General features: G+C 37.8%; 1 pseudogene; it reads left to right on the top strand.

Annotated features, from left to right (window-relative positions):
• The first annotated feature begins 10,610 nt into the window (after positions 1-10,610).
• Positions 10,611-13,002, top strand: LOC120109470 (annotated as a pseudogene).
• The last annotated feature ends 1,738 nt before the right edge of the window (positions 13,003-14,740 follow it).

Here is a 14,740-nt window from a genome sequence, read left to right on the forward strand (position 1 = left end):
AGCCATTTTTAAATATTAAAGATAAAATAATAAATCAGATAAAAGAGATTTATAATATTTTAGTACATAGATTTTCCAACAATTCAAGCCTACAGGAAGGGCATGTTCTCTCATGCATTTTGGCACTAGTTATTTGGCAGTGTGGTTGGCTAGCATGAGTAGCTTGATTTCAAAGTAGGTGCAAGCTAGCCTAGTTTTGTTCAGCAGGTGGTCTTGGTGCAGTTTAACATGGCATGATTTGATGATCCAACCTAAGTTGTTGCAACATGTTGTGGTTTTGCATGGTTTGGTTGTATTTGATGGCAGTTCAAAGAGCCTTCCATACTATTTTAGCCTATGGTTTCTTGCAGACCTTTAGATTTTCATCTTGCTGGGCTGGGCCAGGCCCAAGCTTCCTAAACTATAGCAGCAAAAGCTCCTACCCCCTAAGAAACAAAAACTATAGCATAACTCACAAGACACCAGGTCAAGCTACTCCTTCCTCAGCTAGCCTTGGGGTAAAGCCATTCCATTTCCATACACTATTAAGAGGCCACAGAGGACTCCAAAACCAATCAAAAAGTAGGGAGATAAACAGGGTTGCAAATCGACCATGAAAGAATAAATGACTGGTTTTTTCCTCTTACCACATTTACAAATGTATGCTTTTGTGTCATCTCATTTACTAATGAAATATGAGGTGGCTGGCCACTGTTTACTCTTTTGTTTTAAAGCATTTACACAATATAAAGTGCTGGTTTATACTCTATATACTCTTCCTTAGATTATCAATAAGAAGCTATTCATCATTCATCATAGGCCAAAGAGCGAATTTGATTTTGATTGGTGTCTTGGTGCACCGCAGTCAAATATGCCGCTCGAGTTCCATGCAGTCACGGGCCATTACACATAACATAGATAGATGACCAAGATTCATAGACCGGATCTCCATGGTTCATGCGCGAATCCTACATCGACTAACCGAAACTCCAGGAGTTACAACCCATGGGTTGCCTCTTAAATGACTAAGAAGCTATTTAAGAAAAAATGATATACTAAAAAATTGTTAGAAGTTATTCATTCCGATATGTGTGGACCCATAAGGGTCAAGACACATTAGAGAGTGAAATATTTCATCACCTTTATTAATGACTTTTTAAGATTTGGGCACATGTATTTAATTACACATAAGCCCGGAGCATTAAAAAAGTTCGAGAAATACAAGAAAGAAGTTGAGATCCAATTAGGGAGACCTATAAAGGGATTTAACAATGATAGAGGTGGTAAGTCAGAAACATTTGCACAAGATTCATATCCAAATATCGACTCGATTAAAGCTTTCCACAATATTTTGTGTACTTGCTGGATCAGTCACTGATGCTGCAGTTGGCCAGGGAAGGAAGAGAAGTAGGAAATTCACACCACTCATCCTCTAGTTATTCAGAGGATGCTCTCATGTTAAAATGAAAGGAGAAAGCATATGATGTAACAAGGACAAGGTTGCATTCATGGCAAGATTGTTGCTATGGAGGTGGGGTTGTTTGGGGAGATAAATGAGACATGTGTTAAGTGTCTCCTTTCTGATGTTTCTTATTACTTCACAGGTGGGGAAGAGCCTGGTTGGATCCCACTACCACTGTCCTAGTGGCCCAAGGACAAACATATGTGAGCTCCACAACCTCTATCTCTTTATTTCAGTGCCTAACTATTGGACAAATTGATCAAAGTGGTGTAGGTATATTCATTATACTGGTGAGCAGATTCCCCTCTTATCCTTCCAACCAGCTTTTGTAAATGTCTAAATGTGGCATGGTACCATGGAAGGCTCTCAAGGTATAGACTTGGCAGACATATTGTTGGTTCATAAACCTGTAACCCAACCAATATTAATTCATGAGTAAAACTAGCTGGGACCTATTGCACTTTTTGAGACTTAATGTGCTACACTTTTCTTTTTTGGAAGAATTGCTTTCAACTTGGGCTTGTGATTAACAAGTTACTCCTTTGATGCTTGAATTCACTGGGATTGCATAGGGTAGGGCATGCAAGTGTTTTAGCTCTAACAGTTTGTTGTCACAATTCATTCTCTCTCTCTCTCACTCCTTTTAATGCAATTAGTGTTAACTCCAATCTATTTGCATTTGTGATTTATTATGGCATAAAGAACTATTGAATTTTTTTTTTTAAAAAAAAGAAGCCATTATTTTTTTGGGAAAGAATTAGCAAAAATTTTTAGAGACCAGCAAAGGAAACACTCTTCAGAACTTCAAAGAAACTTAATTTGACAAAACTCAGAAAGCCATGAATCATGATCCAAATTGATCCAATTCATGAAAAAATTATCATCATATGATTTGTTTGATTCTTGTTGTATTTTGCATATTCATGAGAGCATGCTTGCTCTCGTGTGATTTTTTTACTGTCTTTTCCCATATTTCTGCAATGTTTTCTGCATGGGTGGAGTTCTCCACCTCATAGCTGAGCAGAACATAGCATTGGGTAAAGAAATTAGGTAGCCCAGGAATATAGTTTTGGTGGTCCACCATTCTACTTTTCTGCTTTCACCCTCACATATCAGAAATTATAAGCTGATTTCTCCACCTGAAAGTCACAACCCTCTGTCTCTGACTCTTTCAGACATTCAATGGTTGTCTGTTTGCATGAGAAAGGAATTAATTTCTGAACATCCAAAAGCTTGTTTCATTGTAACATAGGTCTCCAAGTTTTTGTGTACCTAATCTTGCTTGTTTCCTAGAATCAGAGCATGCAGTATCCTCAAGGGCATAACATCATAATGGCATTTCTCGAGGAGATCACTGTAAGAGGTTATAAAAATAGCAGCAATTATGAAAAATAATCATTTACTGTGGAAAGCTCAAGCAATATCCATGCAATAATAGCTGCTGTAACAAACAAAATATCTGAAGAAAGGTCTTCATTTTAGTGCCCACAATGTAAACATAACTTGTTTGGCCTCCAAAAACTGTCATTCTACTTAGTGTCAAGATCGACGATTTTTATCAAGCATCAAGAAGAAGGTGCAGGAGGAGCAAGAGCAAAGATTTTTTCGATTCATTTGTATAAATAGCCACTCATAGACATGGTAAGTCATGTACCCCTTCAGGAGGATGACAATGTCATAGCCCCACCATTTTAATGTAACATCAAGGATAGAGATGGCTCGAGGCAGACAAGATATGGTGCAAGCAGCTCAGCTGGTCCAATGCCGATGCTTTCGCTGTACGATCACGACATTTGGCACCATGATGGATCAAACATATCTTCACAAATTCCCTTCAATTCTCACATGTCTCTGCCCACATACCTCCATTGTCCCCAGTCTCCCCCTCCATGTGCTGCTGCTGTGAATTCACGGGCCACAGCCCAACTCTCCACTGATCAATCAAGCCAGGCCTACAATCTTGTCTCTAATCTGTGGAGTTCAGCTGGTGATGCCCCACCAGTCGATCGATCGACATTGGAAGGTGATACCTTCAGCTTTAGAAGATAGGCTTGTTTGGGTGCAAGTTAAGATTCCCTGCGGCATTTGATTTGTGATTGGTGGAGGTTTACTTTTTGGGCCCTAAGTGGGCCCAAGTCTTGGGTCAGCTATCTTGATTAGCAGAGTTCATTGATTGATTATTTGTCATTCAGTGGCAAGGAACCAATGGCTTTTCCTTAGGACTGATTATCTATTAAGAGCCTCAGCCACCGTAGCCCGGCAACAATGATGATATTAAGAATTATTTGGCGATAAATCTACATCCATTGATATTTACAGGTAGGGCTTTTCGTGAAATGTAATCAACTTGAATTTGAGGCGGCTATTGGAAATCTTAGGAAAAGACTTGATTTGTTTTCATATATGTTGTTCATAAAAAAAAAAGGACTAATTGAAGGGGAAGTTTTCTTCGTACAATAATAAGCTAAGGTTACTATTCAAAAAAAAGTGGAGTATTTATTTGCAAAATTCTGCTTGATTTTAGATGTGGCAATTCCACAAAGATGTCCTCATTAGTTGGGAAAGAAGCAGGGTGTATTAGATTTTTGAGGAATGTACTGAGAGTAAATTTGTTTTGGTTAGACAATGTGTGGTTGGTAAATAAGGATCAGTTTTTTTAGCAAGGTACGGAATGCATCGGCAAATATTTAATAGAATTCAATAAGATCTATTTTCATTCAAATAACGAATTCTAGCCTATTAAAAGGATCTTTTAATCAATCCGTTAATCATTTCAATTCCATTACAATTCCATCCTTTTTTCAAATAGAACAAGCAAAGATTGAATTGGATTGATTCTTGAAACGCCTTCGTAGATCTTTCTCAATGTCATGGCTATATATGGAATAAGAAGCCAATGAATATTCATCTGCTTCTGGGAAATCCTATGAGACCAATTCTGAATTAGGTCAGTTACATAGCAACCTTTATTGTACTTTCTATGACAAAGCGCGAAGAGTGAATTCTAAGGGGGTCTTTTGTGCCAACAATTATTGGATAGGCTGCATGGCTGACTCGAGTGGGTGAAACCACTTTTGGGCTTTAATAAGCAAATGTAATATTCTAAATGCCCATTTTTAAATAGAATTGAAAATAGTCAAGATAATACTATTTGAATCTATTTTAAATCTATCTAAATATGAATATAAATTGAAGTATCTTACTAATATATATATATCCATATTTATATCTATTCAAAGAAAAATTGAAATGGATAAGCATCTATCTGATACATATTCGAATATTCAATTTTATTTGTATTCCTATTTAGAAGTTTTAAAAAAAAAACAAGTGACCAAATTAGCATGTCTTTAATTTAACTTATCTTTTATATACTAATATTTTGTTTTGATGGCCTATAATATCCACATTTATGTCCAAACTATCAATGTCCAATTTGAATCTATATTGATTTACAATAAATATGAGGCCTATTTAGATTTATTATTGCTTACAATTCAATAATAATATGTAGGTGGTTGTTATGTTACTTATAACCCTCGCAGTCATAGACAAACCAAAGTGAGGCCAAACCTACTTATGAAATAATCTAGGGAAAATGGTTAGGGATGGAACATCCCATGTGGTAAGATAGCCACCACCTACAATGTTTACAACGCATAGATGATGCATAGCTGACTGATAGTTATTGAAAATAGACATGGTTCCATCAACCTTGACATGCTAATCGCCGATTAGCAAATAAAATGGGAGATGTAAATCCCTGCTCTTGTCATGTTTTAGTATTTGTCGGCAAAATTTGATTTTGAGGAGGTGATGTTCAATTGGCAAAGGCTATGGAATCATGATTCATGCAACATTTACTGAATGATTCTAACATGGTAAAAAAAGTCCATGTGGTAATTTTAACTTGGACTTTTCCTAAGTTGATCATTCAGTACATGGTCACAGGTTCAAATCATCAGCTGCTTCCTGTTGGCATGTTTCAATTGACCTGACTTGATTTGGTGCATGACTTTTTCGATCTGGGTTTTGTCCTGGTGTAACCTAAATCCTAAACCCTAAACTTTTGCTCAGCAACAAATGATTTTGGATTCGAGTTTAGAATGATGCATAAGTCAATATTCAAACCTGAATAATTGTGTTGCAGGTGGATCTTCCCTTTATCTCTCTTTAAAAATTAAAAAAACTAAGTCTGAACAAATATCTTATTAATTTGAATGATTGTACCCCAATTTTCTCAAGCTGCTTGATCAATGACATGAGTATCATAAAAGCTGGATACGTTGTATGAGATTGTAAGAATAAGTTCTTAGAAAGCTTCAACTCCATAGCATAGTTTTCGCCTCCCTTTCATGTTTTTTGTGCGTGTTGGCTGTTCCCAAATCTAGCTGAGTTTTTGTTCAGTTTTGATCATAAAATTTGGTTCCTTCCTCCCTCTCTGTTGGACTGTCTCTCTCTTCTCCAATTCCTTTAGCAATTATCCTCTAGTTGGAATCTCTACAAATTTCCTTAAAAAGGACAATAATTCACAACTATTAATAACTGAATGCATTTGGGTTCAATATTTAACAAAACATAGAAAAGCTGGGAAAAAAAAAAGTTATTTCGCTTTCTACTATCAACTCTAATACCGGCGAACAATTGAAAATTTTTATCTTGCATGTGCGAGCCAACCACCAATTTTGGCGAAGGAACTAAATCTAGCACCGAGGATTTGAGCCCGAATTATCCTTAAAATACTTATTAGAATAGATTTGCTGAAGAGAAGTATGTATACCAATTCACATAAACCAAAACCCTTCCATTTAGCACATCTCAATCATAATAGTTCATGGGATCATACCTACCCATCAAAACTCTCTCTTTCTTTAATGATTAACACAGATAAGTATTATATTTCTTTTAGGCCCTTCTGTGAAGCCTCTTGTATCTAAACTATATATGGAGGAGTTTTTGATATATATTTGAGGGGAAAAAAAATGAAACAAACATATATATGAGTCATTATGTTAATGCTTCAGTTTCAAAACATTGTGAATATGGTCCAAAGGTATGGACAAAAGCCTAAGCAGCTAGAATGGACCTGAAGTTCATGAACCTTTCTCATGCACCCAATTTAACCCCATGTACCAAGTACATGCCCCACAATGTTGGTATGTGGGGGCCCCACTCAATAATTGACATGCATGCATGCTGCTAATCTTGGTGGTCCTCCATCTGTAATGGTGCAGGAGGCCCAACAGCTTATCTGTTCCTTTCAGCTTGGGGTCTCAATGTTTGTTGGTGAAGGTATTCTGCAGGTAGACAAAGAGGTCAAATTCAAAAACCTCCCATATGCCATATGATTTGGCTCAAACAACATTCTCTGTTCATGTGCAATGGCATGTGAATCAAGTAAAGTTATTTTTTTAATCTCAAACTACCATGGACTGCCCATAGACATGTTATAATTGGAGTCATGGGTTGTGGTTTAAAATAATCTAATCCCAACATACTTCTGTCAGATACTTGCAGATTGTAAATCCTCCATTGACAATGTTAAGATTTAGGTCTTGGAGTCCACCAATGATCACATTATCATGCTTTAAAATGGCAAAACGAAATATACCTTCTGCTTGCACCATTTCCCACTGATCATAAAATAATCATGCAGCATTCCAATGTGCTTCTGTTGATTAAAAAATAATTAACAAGATCATTGCACTTCTTCTGTTTCGTAAAGTTTCTAATGCAATAGCTTGAGCAAAACGAGGAGCTCCGGATTACTTCTACTGCTACTACTACTTCTTTAGACTTACAGAAACAGAATTACATGCAAACCTCAGCATTATTAACGAAGTCTGACTTACTATATTATATATCAAAGCAAATGGCAGATCGACTTGCCATCGGAGGGAAAGAATAAAAGTTATATTATATATCATATAATATATACTTGAAATAAAATTATGATAAATGAAGTATATAATCCTAGGATAATACTAGATCTGTCACAAATGGAGAAGGATGCCATTTAGGAAAACTAAGGTAGGCTAGCAGCTTTAAAAAATATATGAAAAAAGAATTAAATCTCTGCAAGGTATATTTCTCAATTTGATATTGTAATTGCTTGTTGTGTCACTATTTAATGAGGTGGTATTGGTACAATTATTTTGGCACCCTTCACATGATGATCTGTCATTTGTAATAACATCTCAAGATTTTGGTTAATCTAGTTAGAATTGGCCATTTTACATGGTGCACTACTTAACATTGGATAAAAAGAATATAGTTACTCGTTGTCTAGATATTTTTGCTAATTAATCTTTCTGTGGATAATAATATCCAAGTACCAAACATCTTTCATCGTGAAGGCTATAAATAATAATCATCATAATGTTATAGTGAAGGTTATAATGATTGTAAGGTATGATACATCCATGATAGCAACAATTAGATGACAACTTAAAAGTAACTTTTTACAAGTTTTATGGCTATGGTAATTGCATATAAAATTGTCAAAACTATTATTGAATCACATTGTTATAGTTTCAAAATTCAAGAATAATATACATTACTCGAATTTTAAAAAAAAATCAAATAACGATAACCATAGTATCATTGTTCCGTTATAGTATCCTATGATGACTTCTAAGTATAACTATTATCTTCACCAGTGCAGCACAAGCTTTTTGAGTTAAATTGTTGTCTCAACATGTATGTGTTATGGATCCAAACATTTTTAATTAGCAAATTCATCTCTCTTTTGTTCAATTCTCTCTCCCTTGAAAGAAAAATAGAGATTAAAATCTGTATACTAGCCAAATTCTAGTGTAAAATATTTATTCCTCATCAAACTAAACCATAGCCATCTTTAGCTTATACTATGCATAAAACATTGAAGAGACAAAATGGATTATTAAAACATAGGTGGGCTAGAATTTGAACAATATATAGTATCGGTCAATCCCAGCTAGATAATAGGACTCAATGCTAATAATTTGAGCCATTAGATGTGATCAACTATCTTTAAATTTTTATACACAAAACATTATGTAATTTGGAGATCCTTAGAGCTTGTTTGGCATCACTGTTTTTTTTTAAAAATAAAATAAAATAAAATAAAAGCCGATGCAAAAACATGTTCATGATATTAAATTTATTTTCTACATTTCAAAAGATTTTTGTTAATTTAGAAAAAAAATTGTAAGAAATTCTTACTTTCACTATTTTCTCAAATAAGAAATTTATATTTTTATTGCCACCATCAACACCACCTCTATCGTCGCCACCATCATTGCCACAATTTTTGCACTCATCTCCATCGCTGCTACCGCTGCCACAATTGTCACTATCACCTTCACAATATTTTTCTATCACTATTATCTCCACTATTGTCGCAACATCTCCACTCCCACCACCACTGCTATATTCGTGGCGACACTGCCACCACTATAGCCTTTACTACACCACCATCATCACAACCACAACTATATCATCGATACCCTTACGACCATTGCATCACAGCCACATTGCTAGCATTCTTACAACCACCATTGCCACTATCATTATTGGCTTTATTTTCTACCAGCACTATGACAAGCTCCTTAGCCACCATCATCATTTTTAATTATTTAAAAAAAATTAAAAACACCAAACATATTTATATTTTAAAAATTTTAAATAAAATATAAATAATAATTTACTTCTCAACATAAAAATCAAAGTGATGCCAAATGTTATCTTAGCATATGCATCGAATAGTCAAAAAAGTATGCATTGTTTCGTGTTATTTAAAGTATCCATTTTTAACCATTCTATACATATGGTAGTATTTCAAATCATATGATCTTTATTCTGCATGCAGATTAGAGATAGTAGGCTATATTTTTATGGCTCGGAGATTAGGAATATTGACTAGTTTGATCTAGTGCATCTCATGGCATATAATAAAAAAAGAAAAATTAAAATGAACATCAAGGCATTCAGGTCATCATCAAATATTTATACGTCCTAAAATCTTAAATAGTTTCCATGCTAGACAAGTTGATTTCTATATGCTCAATTAGCACCAATTATTTCTTATTATATTTCTATCCAAAAGGTCATAAACTTTTATCAATTCCTTCTCCTTCTACATGGATGAGTTCCAGTATACATTGCACTTTATTCCCTACTTCCTCAAGATCTATTTTGATAGCAGTATAGAAGGAGAAACATATTTTTCAATGAATTGAGTTTTGTTATCGAAAGTGCTGGTGATGCTCTAGTAACAACAAGTGGAGTTAGAATTTTTAATGTTTCAGTTCTGATAGCAGAATTACGTGCTGCATGGAAAGATTTGACTTTATGCCATATTGGTATTGAGAACTTTCTAATTTTCTGGCTTTTAGGTTCACCATCTACTAAAGTAGGTTTTCTCCTATTTTATGGATGCATAATTTGGTCTTTTTCTGAGCTTTATATATTTATCAAGAATCCAATGATGATGATGCTTGGATGGCAGTTTATGTGGTTATTTATAGTAGAACTATAACTATGATGAGGGATTCCATTTCAAATTTTTCTGCTTAATTTTTAAATATTTTATTTTTTAATTTCTACCGATGTATTTATTCTCGATGCGCTTCGTCAACGCCGCATCCAGCCCTGCGCCACAGCGTAAGACAGAATTCACACATAACGGCCCGAAAAAATAATAGACGGACAGGATGTATTGTAGCTGAAAACCAACGGCGGATTTCCGCAAACGATAAGCACCCGATCCACGTTCCGCAGGCGCGCATAAAGTACCTACACGACTTAATAAACCCATCCCGCATATTTTCTCAATCAAACGCATCTCGTCCGTCCATGTGAGGCGGCACGATATTTCAAGCCATTCCCATAACGATGACGCCTCGCATAGACGGACAGGATGGGTTTCTGATGGATAACGGAGCGTTAGACTCGACATTTCGCATAGAAATTTAGATACGTACGGTGCTCGACTCCCAAGCCCAATCACGCTCCCGTCGGCACGTGACGGCTTATTTTAATGCCACGTCAGGCCACTCCCCTCTTCTTCCCCACAAGAGGTGCGAGAGACAGAGAGAGAGAGAGACTGACGCTTTGCATCGCATCGCTTCATCGCCGGCGTTGCAAAAAACTTGAGCTCGGGGGCTGCTGTTGGGACACCGATAAAGAGATGGGGGAGGTGAAATCCGGCGCCTTTTCTTCTCGGATTTCATGTTTAGAAAGGTTTTATTGATGATTTTATTGGAAATATTTGATTTTGATGGCAGGAGGAGAAGAATCCGGAGGAGGGGAAGAAGGAGGAGAAGCCGGAGGAGGGGAAGAAGGAGAAGAAAGGAGGAGGCGAAGGCGGAGGAAGGGAAGGACGGCGGCGGCCGGCGGAGGAGGAGGAGGAGGGGAGGTGGAGAAGAAGGAAGGCGGTGGGGAGGAAGAGAAGAAGGGGGAGGCGGCGCCACCGCCCCCGCCGCCGGAAGAGATTCGTGATTCGTGTCTACATGCAACTGCGAGGGCTGCGCCCGGAAGGTGAGGCCGCTGCTTAAAGGATTCGAAGGTATAAAAATCTCTTCTTTATATGTAAAAATTCCGCTTTTGGGGGCTAATTTGTCGGGGAAATCGACATAAAATGAGATTTTCTTTTTTTTGCGTTTTTGGAAGGTTGTGGAGGAGGTGCAGACAGACTGCCGGATCCACAAGGTGGTGGTGAAGTGGGAAGAAGGCGGGCGGAGGATCCGCTGAAGGTGGTGGAAAGAGTCCAGAGGAAGACGGGCCGCAAGGTGGAGCTATCTCACTCCCCTGCCGCCACCCAAGTCGGAGAAGAAAGAAGAGGAGAAGAAGGATGAGAAGCCCAAGCCGGAGGAGAAAGAAGGAGGAGGTCAGTTAGCTATTCCCTCTTCTCTCGTTCTCCTTCCTTCCTTAATCCCTCTGTCTCAAGTCTATTAAAGGGAGGCTAGCTCTTTTTCTTCCTAGATAGTTTCTCCTGAGCTCCTGTTTTCTTCTCCTCCTCCAGCCACCGGTGGATAGCAGTGGTGCTCAAGCCAAAGGTTCACAGATGCAGTTTGCGAGGCCTGCGCCCAGGAGACTATTTAAAGGAAAAGGATCCTAAAGATGAACAAAGGTTAGCCTAAAGAAAGCTCCCTTTCTTCTTTCTGAAAGCACCAAAGAGAAAAAAAAAAAGAAGTTCCTTTTTAAAATCAGAAATCCGAGTTCCATTTTTTATTAATGATTTCCTCGCTGGATCTGGTTCAAATATTGCAAAAACGAGGTTTTTTAAGATTTTGTACTCAGTGGTTATCCCTTGGTGTTTTTGCTTTTTTCTAATTCCAGTTACTTGCTCCTGACTCTAATTACTAATATTTGCAAAATTTTAAAGAAAAGCTTCAACTTTTTTTTTTAATTAGGATTTACGACTTCAGACCTCAGACTTACAGTGCGCTTCATGCTTTACCTACCCTGTTGCTATTTTAACTTTTTTTTTAATGGATTCATGATGAATTCAGTAGATTTCTCTGGTTTTCTCTGCTCTCGCTGACTGAAACTCTTATCTCGGTTCGAGATTTCGGTCCAAAGCTCCGTTTTTTTTATGTGGATAGATTCGGGTATTGGTCTAAAAATTGGATTTTGATGGGGGAAATGGAGCAGGGGTCCAGTCGGTGGAGCCGGATCTGAAGGCCACGCTGGTCACGGTGACCGGGGTGCTCGACCCGGCGAAGCTGGTGGAGTACGTCTACAAGCGGACGGGGAAGCACGCGGTGGTCGTGAAGCAGGAGCCGGTGGAGAAGAAGCCGGACGACGAGAAGAAGGCCGCCGACGGCAAGGAGGGCGGCAAGGACGAGAAGAAGGCCGACGCTGGCGGCGAGAAGGCCGAGGGGGAGAAGAAAGACGAGAAGGAGGGCGGCGGAGACGGCGGAGGCGGAGAGGAGAAGGAGAAGGAGGGCAGCGTGGAGCGGCGGAGGACGCCACGGCGGCGGTGGCTGCCGCCGGCGGCGCCGCAAAGGTGGTGGATTTGATGAAGAACGAGTTATACTACTACTATCCGAGATACGGAGTGGGATACGCGTATCCCCGTACTCGTATCCCCTCCTCCTCAGATCTTTAGCGATGAGAACCCCAACGCGTGTGCCGTGATGTGAAAATGGAGAAAGTTGGGGGTTGAGAGAGAAATTTCTTTGCGGTATCTACCCCGGTAAACATATAATTAGAAATAATCATCTCTTTTTGAGGAGGCTGTCAACCTTTTATTTTTCTCGTTCTTGTCCTTCTTTTGTTCCTCTCCCCTGTGTAGTATTCTGCTTTTTGTTTTTTTTTTTCCTTTCCTTTTGCCCCCTTTCCTTTTCTTCTTTACCCCTTCTTTCTTTCATCTTTATCTTCTTATTTTTATGAGAAAAATCTGTTTAGCGAATTGTAGCATTTGCATGTATCCTTTCTTTTTAGCAATATGTAAGTTAAGCTGTACTTTCTCTTTGGACTGGTATTTTTGTGTAAGAAATTCTGGACTAGTTTCAAGTTTACTTGGGATTGTATGCAGAGAAGCTTCTGGAATTTAAGTAGAGAAAATGAGGGGAATAGCTACTATGTTTGGTAAGTTGCTCAGGTTATGATGGAGTTATGAGCAGGGGTTTAGATCTATCTCTGTCTCTAGTATTTTTTATTTGAGTATATTTAGTTATAGATTGGCTTCTTCTTCTTTTTTTTTGGCCTTTTTAATAATTGACTGCATGGAGCATCATTGTCATACTTTTAATATCTATTAAATACGTGTGCAGGGAGTCTTGTCATGTTCTCTTTGTTTTGGAAAAAGGTGGCCGATTGGTACATATAGCCTTTAAGAAGCTTTTCATCACTGCTATGGGAAAGCATGAGGTAGCTAAATTTAACCTTCACCTTCTGTGTTATTGGGTGAGTTGGGCGCTAGTGGTATTGAAATGCCTCTGTCAAATTTTGCTCCAACCTTGGTTTGGTTTTTGCCCTTTGGCATCTCAGTTGTGATCCATCATTGCTAGCCACTACATCCTATACTGCTACAAAGCCAAAATACTTCTCAACTTTCCTAGCCTTATTAGCCTTGTCTAAAGCCCTATGGTTTCATGGTACAATTTTTGCAGCTAAACCTCAACCTAAAGTTAATAAAAATACTTCATAGTTACTGTTATTTTAGTCATGCGACTCATTACGAGGGAACATGTTCAGCAGGACCTATGGAATATTTGCCCAGAGCTAGGTAGTATGTTGTTAAAAAAAAAAAAGCTTTACTTTTTGCATGCCCCTTTGGATGGAAAAGGTGACGGATATTCTGTCAGGGATCAATATGTAAAAAGAATAGGTGTTGATTTGAAAAGAAATACGGTTGCTTTTCGAATGGTTGTTATTCGGGATATGGAGAGACCTTGAGGAGATCCGTGGATAGCGATCGAAGTCGCTGTCTGGTTGCTTTGATAAGAGATTGGAGCGGGAGACACGACAAAAATGCTTGCATCACCCACTCAAATGAAAACATTACATTCTGGTCCCTCCCTAGCCGCAGTTTTAGCTGAAACTTTGGGCGGGTCTAAACTAGAGATTTTTTATTTTGTTCGGGATAAGAATGACATTTACATAGATCTCACGTGGCTACAGCTAAATAAATTAAAAATAAAAAAAATAAAAAAAAAAAAATCAGCAGTTTTTGTCTAAATAAGTTCATCGAAGTGTCATCGAAGTGTCGAACCATAAAGAAAGCAATCAGAAACTCTTCGAAGCTAAAGTCCCATCGACTGGGGTCTAAACTGGAGATTTTTTATTTTGTTCGGGATAAGAATGACATTTATATAGATCTCACGTGACTACAGCTAAATAAATTAAAAATAAAAAAATATAAAAAAGAAGAAATATCAGCGGTTTTCGTCTAAATAAGTTCATCGAAGTGTCATCGAAGTGTCGAACCATAAAGCAATCAGAAACTCTTCGAAGCTAAAGTCCCATGGACTGGTAGTAGTAAACCGGCTTTTATGTGGTCGACCAGTCCGATGACCGGCTCCAATTTTGGCTCGTTGTGCAAGGCGTATACTTCGGTTGGTGCAAGAAAGCTATTAAATTGGTAAACACGCCAACCCCTTGTGTTTTGTTTTGTTTTGTTTTGTTTAACGAAGTGGGAGGGTAAATTAGCACAGGTTGGTACGTCATTAGTTTCTTAGAGCCTCTTGTTAGCTTTAAAAGTTAAGTATTTTAGAAAAATAATTATTTGGTTGAGTAGTTTGATTGATCCAGTGGCACACTACTATAAGATGCGACATGTGCATGTACAGATTATAGCTGGGTTATTTTAGT

Source organism: Phoenix dactylifera, unplaced genomic scaffold (genome assembly GCF_009389715.1).
Source record: "Phoenix dactylifera cultivar Barhee BC4 unplaced genomic scaffold, palm_55x_up_171113_PBpolish2nd_filt_p 002234F, whole genome shotgun sequence".
In the NCBI taxonomy this organism is placed as follows: domain Eukaryota; kingdom Viridiplantae; phylum Streptophyta; class Magnoliopsida; order Arecales; family Arecaceae; genus Phoenix; species Phoenix dactylifera.